Source organism: Triturus cristatus, chromosome 6, assembly GCF_964204655.1.
Source record: "Triturus cristatus chromosome 6, aTriCri1.1, whole genome shotgun sequence".
Taxonomy (NCBI): Eukaryota; Metazoa; Chordata; class Amphibia; order Caudata; family Salamandridae; genus Triturus; species Triturus cristatus.
In genome coordinates, this window is record NC_140589.1 from 351,266,646 (window position 1) to 351,281,859 (window position 15,214).

Sequence of the window (15,214 nt, forward strand, 5' to 3'; positions counted from 1 at the left end):
CAGCACAATGGCTATGATGGGCAACAAGGAGGGTGCAGGGGCATGCACAAAGGACCATGGAGGATAGAAGGGAGGGTCAGGACCTGGGCACAGACAAGAGAGTTCAGGGGAAGGGGCCTCACAACAGACCACGCAGGGCAGGCAGGAGGAGCAGTTGCAGCACAACAGACCAGGGAGGGCAGAAGGGTGTGGCAGTAAAATGGACCATGGAGGACAGGAGGAAGGGGATAGGGGCATGGCATGTGGACAGGCAGGGTAGAGGTGGCAGGGACAGGTTACAGTCATCTGACAATATTAGGCAGGTGGGAGGGGAGTGGCAGCTCAACAGAACACTTAGAGTAGATAGGAGTGGCAGGTCCATGGAACATGGTGGGCAAAAAGGATGGAGCAGGGGCATGCACAAAGACATCGGAGGGCAGGGGGAAGGAGAATAGGGGCAGCAAGCTAAGCACAGAGGATAAGCAGGAGGTCAATGATGGGCCATGGAATTGGGCAATGGACGGCAGGAGGAGTAGACTGGTACATCATGCTAAATGGAGGGCAGTGGCAGCACATCAGACCATGTGGCAGGAGGGAGGAGGCTAGTTCATGGATTCAGACAACAGAGGATAGGGAAGAGGTGGATGGGGCAGCAAGGTAACTGTTCAGAGAAGGTGGGTATTAGGAACTTTATTGTTTTTAAACTGTGTGTCTGTGCGAACTACTTAAAAAATGAACAAGTATGCAGCATAATCTCACTTTTATTCAGGAAGAAGAGGACGTTTGTGACTGTGACTCTGGCCTCACTTGGCAGAAACACCCCCTGACCCTCCACCCCCCATCGCAAAATGTCATGCCCGTGAAAAGGGTAGGTGGACTCAGTGTTATATAGAACATAGTCCTGAGAGCACGATTGAAAATGAAAACTATATATAGTATATGGTATAAACTATGCACCAAAAAGTGTGATATAAGATGAACCGGGTGTGAAATATAATTTGCAATACATTGTGCACAATGACAGATTCATTGGAGAGCGCGAGATAGCACAGGCACTAGCGCGTGCTATGCGATATGCGCCTTGGAGTGTAATATGCACAGGGCAGTGTTGTGTAACCTAACTAGTCTCTAAAGTTGTAATATAAAATATGTGCTGGGGAGTGTAATGTTGCATATGCACTGTGACAAAGATATGGATCCCAGATTGTAATATGTATGGCATAGCGCTGTGCGTTATAACATAGGCATCGAGGAAGGCACGTTAGATGGGGCAATATAACCCGTGTGAAGGCAAGTGTGGCATGACATATTCACGGGGTGGTGTTACAGTGCACATGGGCTAGAGAGTGTCATAGCATACGCACTAGCTGGTGGAATACAACACAGAGGTGTGTGGCACTCGGCGGGCACTGGTGGGTGTAACACAGCCTTGGGCTCAGCCAGGAGCACGCTGTGACTCTCAAGTGAGGTTCGTCTCCTTTCCAGAGAGTAAAATAAAAAGTATTACACATCCGGCAGTGGATGTGTGTTTTATTAACCGTGAGGCGGGGTTTCTTGCATAGTTTGGTCAAATTTTTGTCGAATCCCCTTTGAATGGCTTGGTGTGCGTGTGTATTAAATGTGCCTGTCAATAGCTACCCATGTTTGTATAAATTAACAAGAAGGGTGTCTACTTGGAGAGTACCCACTGGCGGGGGCGCCGGGATTAGGCACGGTAGGGTGTCAGACACGTCAGAGCTTCACTAGCAGTGTAAATACATTCCACATGGATTCATTGTATGCATAGTTGCCTTTTAATGAATATCACACAAATCGTCATGGTGATAGGTACATAAGGTTTGTCCAGCATGTCCTAGGTGTTTCTATAAATATATATTTTTTTTAAATAATAAAAAACAAAGGCCGGCCCCGGGGGATGGGGTCCCCGGGGCCATAAGTGGCCTGAGGAGGGGGGCAACGCAGCCCCCCTCCTAAAGAATTAAAAAAACAAAAAGGCAATGACCCGGGGGTTGGGGTCCCCGGGGCCAATAAATTAGAAAAAAAAGGGGGGCCACACAGCCCTCCTTCTTAAAAAAATAAAAGACCGGCATCGCGCCGGAGGCCACGCCCCCTCCTTGCAGCACTCTGCAAACGCGCCCCCTGGCCAGTTGTAAGTTGGGGAATTAATTCCTCTTCAATACTGAGGGTCCCTGAGGGCCAACTAGCCCAACAGGTATCTCCAGTATGCACCAGGGAGCTGCGTTGCAAACAGGTGTTCTGAGGCCACGCCCCTTTTTACACCTCTATGCAACGCAGCTCTGTGGCGCTTACTGGAGGTACCTAGTGGGCTAGTTTGACCCTAGGGACCCTTAGGATTCAAGGGGACTTAAGCTCTCATCTTAGAACATCCACAGGGCGCGTTTACACAGTGGTGAAGGGAGGGGACAGGGCCTGAGGTGACGTGTGCAAACACGCCCTGTGGCACGTTTTAGTTGGGGAAATAATTCCCCTTCAATCCTGAGGGCCCCTGGGGGCTACCTAGCCCACCAGGTGCTTCCAGTAAGCGCCACTGAGCTGCGTTGCAGAGAGGTGGTCCAGGCCGTGCCACTTTTTACACCTCTCTGCAACGCAGCTCTGTGGCGCTTACTGGAGGTACCTAGAGGGCTAGTTGGACCCTAGGGACCCTCAGGATTGAAATGAACTTAATCTCCCAACTAAAAACGGCCACAGGGTGTGTTTACACAGTGGTGTAGGGAGGGGACGGGGCCTGAGTTAACGTGTGCAAACAAGCCCTGTGGCGCGTTTTATGTTGGGGAAATAATTCCCCTTCAATCCTGAGGGACCCTGGGGGCCAACTAGCCCACCAGGTGCTTCCGGTAAGCGCCACTGCGCTGCGTTGCAGAGAGGTGGTCTAGGCCGTGCCCCTTTTTACATCTCTCTGCAACGCAGCTCTGTGGCGCTTACTGGAGGTACCTAGTAGTCTATTTGGACCCTAGGGACCCTCAGGATTCAAGGGGACTTAATCTCCCAACTTAAAACGGCCACAGGGCGTGTTTACACAGTGGGGAAGGGAGGGGACGGGGCCTGAGGTGACGTGTGCAAACACGTCCTGTGGCGCGTTTTAAGAGGTAGTTTTAATCCCCTGCCCTATTATATACTAGGGGCTTACAGAGGAGGTCATGCTAATCACAGAGGGACCCCAACGCATAGTGTTCCCTATTGTATGTAGGTGTTTTCACTGTATTCTGAGTGTCTTTTAACATAGCACTGGCTCTAGGACTGGTTAGTCAGACTCAGTTACCACCAGTATCCGTCTGAAAAAGTTGAGGGTACAGGATAATTTTGCAACAAGGCTTCTTTCTGCTCTTCTGTTTGTGCTTTCTGCACATTATCCTTCTTTCTGTACTTTTCTTCGTCTTTGAGGACTTCTGTTGCTTCTTTCTGCATTTCTTTTTTTTCTTTCTGTGCGTTTTTTCTTCTTTCTTCACATGTCCTATCTCTGTAGGCATAGTTAGAAATTAGCATTTATAAAACCTTTGAAATTCACTGAAAAAAACATAGGTTTCAGGCACGTTATAGTTAGGAATTAGCATATAAAAAACCTTAGAAATTCACTGAAAAACCCATAGGTTTCAGGGACGTTATATTTAGTTGACCATTTCTCTCATAGAAATTCCCGTTATAGAGCTAACTATAACTCGCGCCCCCGCAATGCACTGCTGATGACGTCACATATTACATCATTCATGACATGGTCAGTGACATTACTGATGACATCACTTATGACATCTCAAATGACATCACTGATGACATCATCCAGTGACTATGTGTTTCTATAAAATGTAAATATGCTTTATTTATACATGCCAAGGTGCATTGAAGAGTGAATGGGTGTATAAGAGTCAGGATGGATGATTAAGTAGGTGTGTAACTGACTGTATAAGTGAGTGATTAATTGTGTCTTACTTAATGCATGTGTTAGCGACTGATACAGACATTCACATAGTTTAGGTTGTCAGTTGGTGTGTAAGCGATTGCATGCGTTGGTTAGCAGTTAAATGGGGATCTATATGGCTATTGATTGGTTGTCTGAGTATCTGTATGGGTGCCTGAGTGTCTGTGTGGATGGGTGGAGGGTGTGACTCTGTGCATAGATGTGTGAGTGGATAATTCACTGGGCATATGTGTTCAAGTCTATATCTGTGAAGGGCTGTATGGCTCGGTGAGTGTGTGTATGAGTGTATTGGTGAGTGAATGGATGCCTCAGTGGTACATGTGCGAGGAACTGCATATGTGAAAGGCAGTATATATTAGTGTTGGAGTCTATAAATGACTATATGTGAGACTGAGTGATTGTGAGAGTGCCTGTAAGGATCAGTGTGTGCTTGTATTAATTATTGTATTAGAGTGGAAGTATGTGTTAGTATATGTTTAAATAAGTGAGGTGGTATGTGCGTAACTGTACAAGTGAGTAAATAAACCTGTGATTGATTATTTTCATTTCTGACTACATATGTGAATAACTTTATCATTGAGAGGCGGTATGTGAGTGTCTGTATAGATATGTAACTGGATATGATAATGCTGTATTGATGGCTGACTGTATGTATGAGTGACTGTATGGGTGAATAATTGAATGGATTTGTGTGTAGACCTAGGAATTAGTGAGTGGATATGTACTAACTGGTATTGGTGTGTTCATGGTTTTGAAAATTATAGTCTCTATTTTAGAGTGGGTGTATCAACTACTACATTAGGGTCTGATGAGGTGCATCAGATTTTCACGTGGATGATGTAATCAGTGATGTCATCAGTGATGTCATTTGAGATGTCATCAGTGATGTCATCAGTGATGTCACTGACTATGTCATGAATTATGTAATATGCGTCATCAGCAGTGCATTGCGGGGGCGCGAGTTATGGTTAGCTCAACCAACTATAACAGGGGAATTTCTATGGTTTTCTATGAGTGAAATGTTCAACTAACTATAACGTCCCTGAAACCTTTTTTCAGTGAATTTCTAAGGTTTTTTAAAAAGCTAATTCCTAACTATAAAGTCTGTAAAACCTATGGTTTTTTCAGTGAATATATATATATATATATATTATTTTTTCACCGAAAACACCATAGGTTTTACAGACTTTATAGTTAGGAATTAGCATTTAAAAAACCTTTGAAATTCACTAAAAAACCATAGTAACTATAACTCGCGTGCCCGCAATGCACTGGTGATGATGTCACATATTACATCACTCATGACATGGTCAGTGACATCACTGATGACATCACTGATGACATCTCAAATGACATCACTGTTGAGATCACTGATGACATCATCCAGTGAATGTGTGTTTCTGTAAAGTTAAATATTTTTCATATATATCCATGCCAAGGTGTATTGAAGAATGAGTGGATTTCCAAGTACCTGAATGGATTTTTTAGTAGGTGCATGATTGACTGTATAAGTGAGTGCTTGAACGTGTCTTACTGAATGCATGGGTTAGTGACTAAACTGTGTGAAAGTCTGTATTAGTCTCTCAGTTGGTGTGTAAGCGGCTGCATGGGGGTGGTGAGTAGCTACATGAGAGTCTATATGGGTTATTGATTTGTTGTCTGAGTATCTGTATGGGTGCCTGAGTGTCTGTGTGGGTGGGTGGGGGGTGTGTGACTCTGTGCATAGATGTCTGAGTAGGTGATTCACTGGTTGTACAGATTCAAAAGTGCATCTGGGAAGGGCTGTATGGGTGAGTTATTGTGTGTATGGGTGTGTTGGTGAGTGAATGAATGTCTAAGTGGTATATGTGTGAGTAACTACATATGTTTCAAGGCTGTATATGTGAGTGTTGGAGTATATGAATGACTTTGCGTGAGAGTTACTTATTTGAAGAGTGGGTGTATAAATGAGTGTCTGCTTGTATCAGTGATTGTATAGCAAAGTAAGTATGTGTTAGTATCTGCATAAATAAGTGATGTGGTGTGTGTATAAATAACTGAGTTGGTGTGTATAACTATATACATGAGTAAATGGGTATGTGATTGATTCTTTGCATGACTGACTACGTGTGTGAATAACTCTATGGATGAGTGGCAGAGTGTGACTTTATGTATAGGTGTATGAGTGCATATTATAGTACTGTATTGATGAGTAACTGCATGTATAAGTGACTGGATGTGTGTGTAGACCTAGGAAATAGTGAGTGGTATGTAGTATCTGGCATTGTTGTATGTATGGTTTCAAAAATAGTAGTCTGTATTTTAGAGTGCGTGTATCAATGTTTATATTAGGGCATCAGTATGTGCATCAGATTATCACGTGGATGATGTCATCAGTGATGTCATCAGTGATGTCATTTGAGATGTCATCAGTGATGTAATCAGTGATGTCACTGACCATGTCATGAGTGATGTAATATGTGACGTCGAATACATACTGATTCGGATATTGTGTTTTTAGAGAATTACGGCCCCGTTGTAGCAAAATTGGAAGATGACATCGAAACGTGGATTAAGCTGCCACTGTCTTTGATGGGCAGGGTTTCTATTATGAAAATAGTGATATTGCCTAGATGCCTGTTTTTGTTCACGAATATTCCCATAGTGCTGCCATGCTTTTTTTTTGTTCGAGTTAATAAATCACTGGTACGCTTGGCTTGGGCGGGCAAACAGGCGCCTGTACAATGGCGGATACTCACCTTGCCATATCATTTGAGGGGGCTGGGCGCACCAGACTTAGAGCTATATTATAGAGCAGCGCAAGGTGCGCATGCTCACAATTGGATTCATGGAGCGGCGGATGTGCCGTTTCTTTGGATGGAAAGGCTATTTACCGAACCCTTCCCCCTTCCGGCTGCGATTTTCGAACCAATGGATCGTAGAACTGGGTTTCTGGATTCTATCAATTCAACACAACACGCTTGGCATTGCCTATTACAACAGCAGGCGGGGGCTCTGCTATACTCCCCTGAGATGCCAATAGAATGGATGGTCTTGTTGGCTCCCTGTCGTGATGAAGGGGTCATAAAAGCGTTACACAAATTAAATATTATCAAAGCAGTAGACCTTTTTGATGGCGGTGTTGCGAAGACATGGGATGAGGTCGCGAACATTGCAGGAATGTATACCTTACTGCAAAGCTTCCAGTTCCACCGCGTACGCAGGGCACTGCATCAACAGTTGGGGGATGACATGAATGAGCCCCCAGAGATGAAAGAACTAGCGTATGTTATTAAAACTAAGACACCCTGAAAGATTGTCTCAAATATTTATAAACAGGTGATGTCATACCGTTCCAACCAGTATTCCAAAGCCAGGCAGGCCTGGCAGAGGGATTTGGAAATAACAATTGAAGACGATATGTGGCATTACTGCTGTGCTAACACGAGACACATCTCACTACACGGCAGGCACAGGCTTATATATTTCAAATATATCAATAGAATGTACTATATACCAGAACGGTTGCACAGATATGGGTTGAGGGAAGATGCTGTCTGTGAAAGATGCCAATTCCCAACAGCAGATTTTATACATCTAACGTGGAGGTGCCCGGGTGTAAATAACTATTGGGAAAAAGTCTTTAGTGAGCTTAGCACCATAGTTGCCACAGTGATCACCCCAGACCCAGTAGAGGCGCTGTTGGGCTACTCTAAAACATTGCCAAAAGCGCTACGCGGATTAGTTGACATGGGACTCCTGGCAAAACGTAGGGTGGCAATGTGCTGAATGAGGGGCCCCCTCCCTACGATTAAACAATGTTTGCATGATGTACTATATTGCTGCACGCAATCGGAAACCTTCAGTGAACTGCTTCCACCACGGAGCAGACCGAAGAGTTTTTGGGGGCTGTACACCACTTATCTGCTTAACAAGGGGAGAGATTCGCCTGGTGAGATGGTGGCAGAGACAGGAGACAATGCTGCCCCCGCTCAGCAGAAGGCAGTTTAGGGCACACAGACATTAACACATAACTTATCAAAGGAACAGGAGAATCCCCAGACTTATAATTTACGGAGTATGCCTTGGTTGGAGACTTGGTGTTCATTGTGACATACAACAAGAGGGAGAATGTACTTTTTGGTAAAGGGTACAGGCCAAAGGCAAAAGATAGGCGTTCCTGACGGTAGCACATTATGTTGGAATTTTTTATTTGTTTGTTAACTAAAATAAAGGATTAGATTGCTGATACACAAAATCATAAAGCGCTGAGAGGCAAGCGCGGTTATCCTGAGAGAGTGGCGCTACCTTCCCACTGGGATGTTGGCTACAAAGCTGTGTAAATCTCCTGTCACAATGTGCCGCCGGCCTCAAGGTTGTAGGCGAACAGCTGTGTATTGCAGTGATAACTACTTACAATAAACTGTAAAAAAAAAAAATATATGTAATATGTGACCTCATCACCAGTGCATTGCGGGCGCGCGAGTTATAGTTAGCTCAACTAACTATAACGGGCACATTTCTCTGGTTTTATATGAGTGAAATGTTCAACTAACTATTATGTCCCTGAAACCTATGGTTTTTTAGTGAATTTCAAAGGTTTTTTTAAATGCAAATTCCTAACTATAACGTCTGTAAAACCTATGGTGTTTTCAGTGAATTTCAAAGGTTTTCTATATGTTAATTTCATATTTTAATATTTATAAAACCAATATTTTTTCTATTTTTTTTGTAACATTTTGGAACTCTATTATCCTTTTTTTAATTTTAAAAATTATGTAATGTTTCATATCTTCAAAAAAAAGTATGTGTATCTTTTTTTTTTTTTGAGAAAACTGGAGTCCCGTACCGGTAGTGTACCAAGCTCCATCAGCACCCGAATCATATCTGCCATATTGCTAAACTCGTAAAGGATGCGCATTTCGTATCCGATGGGTTCGGAGCACCGTGTCCCGCCTAACATCATACACGTATGAGGTCACGCCAGCTGCTAGTTTAGTATGCGACGGCTGCGCGGTACCAAGCCGCGCGTTATGTCATATACGTATAGGGTCGTGCTGCCTGCACGTTCCGTGTGCGACGAGTGCATGCTAACAGATCCTGTGTTACGTCATAGACGTGTGGTGTCGTGCCAGGTACGCCATTCCCTCATTTTTAGGATTCGCCTAGGCAGCGCATGTGCTGTCTCGGCGAGAGATGCTGTATACAGTATTGTGGGGAAAGCTTGCAATGCAATAGGACTCGCGCAAATACGAGTCCTATTGTATTTGTAAATGCTTTTTTTCCATGAATGGCTGCCTGCATTCTCACTTTCTTTTGCCTGACCTGTCCAGACTCTTGCATGCGCGCGGTGCTTTACATCGTGCGCTTGCACGCCAAAAGTGTTACTCTGTAGTGCAGCGGCTGCCTCCGGCTCGGCACACAGTGACTCGAACCACGCTTGGCTGGTTGGCTGCAGGATGCAAGCATGTTTGCCTCACTTCTCTTCCAAGCGGGTGCCGAGGCCCTGTGAATGAGCCCCTGTATAACCAGCCATCCTTTGACACCAGGCACTCGGCCCGACTGTGCAAACAGAGGTTTAATGTCTCTTGCATGGGCGGAGGCCGCTGGTGACGGATAAGAGAGCTGAAAAGGTGGCTGAAGGGGTTAGTTTGGGGACAGCGGGCCCGGCTCTTGTGATAAGAGAGGTAAATAGGTCTAGTGAAAGGGGTCGCCTCTTCAAACAAGTGTTAGCTGCCATCTCTTATTGGGTCTTCAGTTAAAGGACAGACCCCCACCTCTGAACAGAATAACAAAGTTAATAGCCCCTTATATTTATTTATGTAATATCTTATGTAGCATCAACTCAACCCAGCGGGGCTTCATAGCGCAGTACGACGCACTCTTAACCATTTAATGATTGCTGTAAACACGCTCCTAATGCAGTTGAAATCAGTTTTGCCTTTCTTTTAAGAAATTCGTCCTAAACGCTGACAGTGTGCTAGTTTCTTTATGTCTCAAAACTATATCTAAATAACTTTAAAGTGTATATGAGAGCAAGCGATAATCTAAAATATTTTAAACATTTATATATTTGTAACTGTAATAAACTTATATTATGGTAAATATATTTGTCAACATGCAACCATCATCTTCCTCAATATTCATGGTCTGGAAAGTAGCCTTCCACCTGTGATAGCCATGCACCTCAAAGTTACATAACCAAAGTTTTCCCCACTGCCAGAGGTAACATGGTTGCATATGCTGTCCACAGAACAATGTAATGTGGTACGGCCCAGGGACAGTATCATACATAGATATTGAACACAAGGACACAGATAGATAGTGGAAGTGGGTACGGGCACGTGCGCTCGACTCCTTTTTATTACCAGGGTCACATATCCAGTGACGTCTGTGCTGAATGCGTGTGGGGTGAGTGTAAACCAGCCCTCAGGGAATGGTTGCTGCTAGCATCAGCAACAGTAATCATTGGATCACACAGAGAGATTCAATAATAAAAGGGTCAATAGTTTATGCTGCAGTAAGGTAGGGATAGTAGATGTGAAATAATACACAAAAGATTCTGTCGTTTGTGGTATACTGAGATACAGGCAGTAGATCTGAAATAATACACAAAAAGATTGCATCATAAATGATCCATCAGTTCTAGTACACTCATATAGCTACATCAAAAGCATTCAACATGTGCACAGCCAGTGATGATCCATGCTGCGGGTGGGCCCTACTAGGAGCAATGTCTGTTGCCTACAGGACTGCATCATCTGCAATAGCAACTCGATCTGAATTGTGAACACTGCTTTCTACAGTGTAGGCCAGAGAGAGCGGTCGGCAAGGGCCCACAGCCACGTGGCGTTGACTTGAGCTGTCCTGTTTGAAGTACACGAAGCAACAAAAAGCGTATGCGGAGCCTGCGATGATGTGTATGCGTAGTGCGGACAGAGCGCACTGGAGCAAAGTCTTTTGCCTACAGGACTGCGTCATCTACAATAGTGACTCAATCTGAATTGTGAACACAACTGTCTGCAGTGTAAATCGAAGGCAGTAGTCAGCACAGACATCCATGAATACCTTTTCTCACTTTCTCTTCACAAAATACAACAACATAACTTACAAAACACTCTGCAATAAATAAATCAAAACAATTTGAATTGCGATCTCTGCTGTCCACAGTGTAGACTGTTATTCAGTGTTCTTTTCCACTACCAAGAAGAATTTGGTCATTGTACTAAACCTATAACTCATCTAAAAAAAGTTCTTCAAGCAAGTATACTAAAAGGATATTGTGTATATTTCAATAGACGTTGTAGTTAGTTGCCTACTGGATTCCGTATTTTAACAATCCCCACTCGATCTGAATTGTGAGCCCTGCTGACCGCAGTGTAGGCCAGAGGCAGTGGTCATTAACGCCTCACAGCCACGTGCTGTTGGATTCAGAAGCACGGAGTTGGTTGCACCTGATCGGAGGGGGTACATAGAAATAATCACAGACTTTAACTTCTGACATCCTCAATCATAGAATCAAGACCCCGTTTCACTGTTCTGACCTGCTGTACCGCGGTGTAGTCCACCGACTACAGTCAACCAAGCCCAATAATCATGTGCAGCAGTTAGCTACGGAAGCACAGAGTGTGATGCATCTCAACGGAGGGAGTTCTGTGAAAAGCAAGCAGCAGGTAATATCGGACTTCGTCCATTGTGGGATCAAGACACTGTTCCACTGTTGGGACCTAGAGTGGGTTGCACCTGGTCGAAGGGAGTACCTTCATCTCCACTCTCAGATGCAGTTCTAACATTGTCCATTGTGGGATCAAGACACCGTTCCACTGTTGGGACCTAGAGTTGGTTGCACCTGGTCGAAGGGAGTACCTTCATCTCCACTCTCAGATGCAGTTCTAACATCATCCATTGTGGGATCAAGACACCGTTCCACTGTTGGTACCTGTTGGACTACTGTGTTAGTAGTATACAGAGCACTCCACGGTGCTGGGCCTCAGGCAGGGCACTGTGTGCCTGTGTCACGGTAGCCAGCATTCATCTCAGAAGCCTTCCCAGCTCGCAGACCTCGGCCCAGTAGCTTCTGCCAGCACGTGGTGGGCCCTCTTTCACATACGACGGTGTCGAAAGGTGAACTGTGGGGCATATGAGCACCGCAGCAGCCATGACGGTTTCTGGGTACCAGCAGGCTGAGAGCATCATTCAAACACCCACCTTCGCTCACGGCGTCAGCCTCGTGGCAGTGTAAGCTGCGCAGACCTGGCAGACACGTTTGCCATTCCGGAAGAGAACCACACCCAGATAAATGTGCCTTTTATTCATACCCCTACAGTAGCCTTGCGTACGCCGAGCCAGCCCACTACACTAAAGATTTGGGGGGAGGGGGCACGTAAGCGCTATGTTTTCATAATCTTCCCTACTGACTGTACTATCATGGTTGCGTCCATTGTCCACTTCACTCAATAGACCATCAGTGTATGTTGACATGTACATGTCTGTGCTCTGCATACTCAAGTCTCTTCGGCACATCCCCTCAACACTTTGCATTGTATACTTTTATAATCGAGAATCACTTGCCACCTTCGCACATACTTTGCTCTCATCTCTCCCCGCATTCTGCATTGTGTGGCAGAGGTGCCATGCCATGTTTGGTTTGTGTACATGGCTAGCCACGGTTCCCACAGTACGTAGTGTCGTTGTGTCTGCTAGGTGTACATGTTGTTTGTCATGTTGAATGTGATTATATAAGATAGCGCATTTATTCATGAGCAGTGGTTTCTCCCATTTACATTTCGCTGTCTTAAAGAGGATAGAGATATTTCTCTCACAGGTGAAAAGTGCGACCACAATGGCAGTCATTCATTACTATGCAAGAATGTCCAATTGCATGTCGCTTCCAAGCTTACAGCCCCAATCTTGCATGCTTTCTTAAAAGCACGCCAACTCTCACAATCAGACCAACATTCACACAGCTTTCTAACAGCAGTTATCTGGTTCTTAATAACATGGTCTGCTACGGAATGTGAGCTGGCATACCGTATGTCCTTACTGTTTCAAACCGAGTAACTTCCTGTGGCAATGTCTATTCCCACCCACACAAAGTAACTCCCACAGTTCAACTTGGCCTTCAATACCTACTTTGAAAACAGATTTAATTAAACTGAGCAAACTGAAAGCGCTTTTGTTTCAAACAGAAGTGTCCCTCACTTCAGCAAAAGAAATGTATCGACTGCAGATAGCACGAACTTAAAATAAAATACAGTCCCTTTTAAATACGAACCTCCCATTACACTTTGTGAATTTTTACACAATTTTCAACACATCTGACACTCACGGTCTGGCACATTTTTTTAACACTGTCTCCTCCGGCCTTGTCACAGGCTTTCAAACTGTTTTTGGTATAATATCAGACTTCATTCATTCGATCATCTCTGGAATAACAGGAACAGTGCCCGTAATTCTCGCTCTGTTTGCGGCCATCCTACTACTATTTTTGCTTGTAAAAAATGGCTGCGCTCCCTGTGGTAACAATCATGTCCGACAGAATATGCCTCTATGCGAAGCTACATCAATACCGTGAAAAAATGGAACAACTTTTAGGTTGCCTGCCTCTAACTATTATCGGAGCCAGCTACAACATGACATTTATTTACACATATGCAATCTGCGTGCAACCATCTTTTTATTGCAAAACTTGCCCAATCGACTGGCGAATGGATCTATGCCTTGCCAACATCCCAACAATCGTTCCCGATATCCAACAGGTAATGGAGTATCTTGAAAACCATGAACTTGATTGTTCGGGCAGTGGAGCAATGGCGGATGCAACGCAAAAAGGTATCCTGGCGGAACGGGATTTCTGCGCAGCCGCGAAAGATCTCCTGCAACATGTGACCTTTGACAACATCGCAGATTGCCTGCCAATTCAAATTGCCGCTCCAACATCCGAGGAACATTACTGTCCCTTCGAGGATATTAATTGGATTGCTTCGCTTTTCTCAAACGATGGCAACAATCGCCTCTTGGAACATTACGCATCTCAAGCCGCTGAAGAACTTCCGGACTGCAATCTCCAAGACTTGTAAGAATTTCACGTTATCCTTGGATTGATTTTTTCCAACTTTTTTGACTTTTTCCTATAAAATTTTTTAATACACTTCAATTGAACTATTTTCATATAATAACTTTCTAAGTATACTCAGGCATTTGAACTCTGTTTTCATTATTGCCCCTTACGTCTCCAGCCTAACCAGGGATGGGTGATGTATGGCCTATGCAAATGCGCTATTTACTTTCTAAATTAGCCTAAACCCGACATCCATTTTGAAACCATGTCTATTCTTTGTGCACACATCTCTCTGCCTACCTGTTATCCATGAAGCCCTTTCACACAAATTAGCTAATCCTCAGCCTCTGCTCACAAGCTGGCGATCAATATCAAAAAACACGACTTTGTTTAGGAACTAGTTGGCACAGTCTGGTAATCGTATACTACCTTTATTTTCATTATAGAATTTACTCATTCATGTCTAATAGCTATTGTTTATGTCACATGGAACTGTAACATGTAATGTGCAATTCACTGATGCAGCAGCTTAGGTTTTCATACAACAGAAGCGGTTGGAGTTTGCCTCAGTTCGATGCCTTAGCTCTTGCACAAGAATGTTTTTTTGAAAGGGCTGAAGACAATAATGTATGGTTTGACATGAAGGGTGCCGAATGTGCTTCTGAGAAGCGCAATGTTTGTGTTCCTCCTCAAAGTTCTGATGTGAGTAGAACTATTACCAATTCTGACACGCACCAGATTGAATCTACTGTAGAAGAGATTGCTGACTGTTCTGCTGTTGATAATTTTGTGTTACAAAAAAGGAGTACCAGGCTACCTAAGAAGTTTGATGATTACGTTTTGGAATATGTTTTTTTTTTTTCTTTTTATTAAAGGATACATGTGGTAATCGTATCCTACCTTTATTTTCATTATAGAATTTAGAGTCATTCATGTCTAATAGGTATTGTTTATGTCACATGGAACTGTAACATGTAATGTGGAATTCACTGATGCAGGAGCTTAGGTTTGAATACAGCAGAAGCGGTTGGAGTTTGCCTCAGCTGCATGCCTTAGCTCTTGCACCAGTGGGTCCATTTATGGCACTTAAATAAAGACACTTTTTATATAACTTGCAGACTCCATTGCTTTATTACACACAGCCACTTTCTTAGACACACCTGATTTCACCATTTGTCTTCTGTGGCATTGCAACATTCTGCATTATATTCTTCATGATTATTTCTTTATTCCTGTTTGCTAAAACACTGCATACGAGTCTT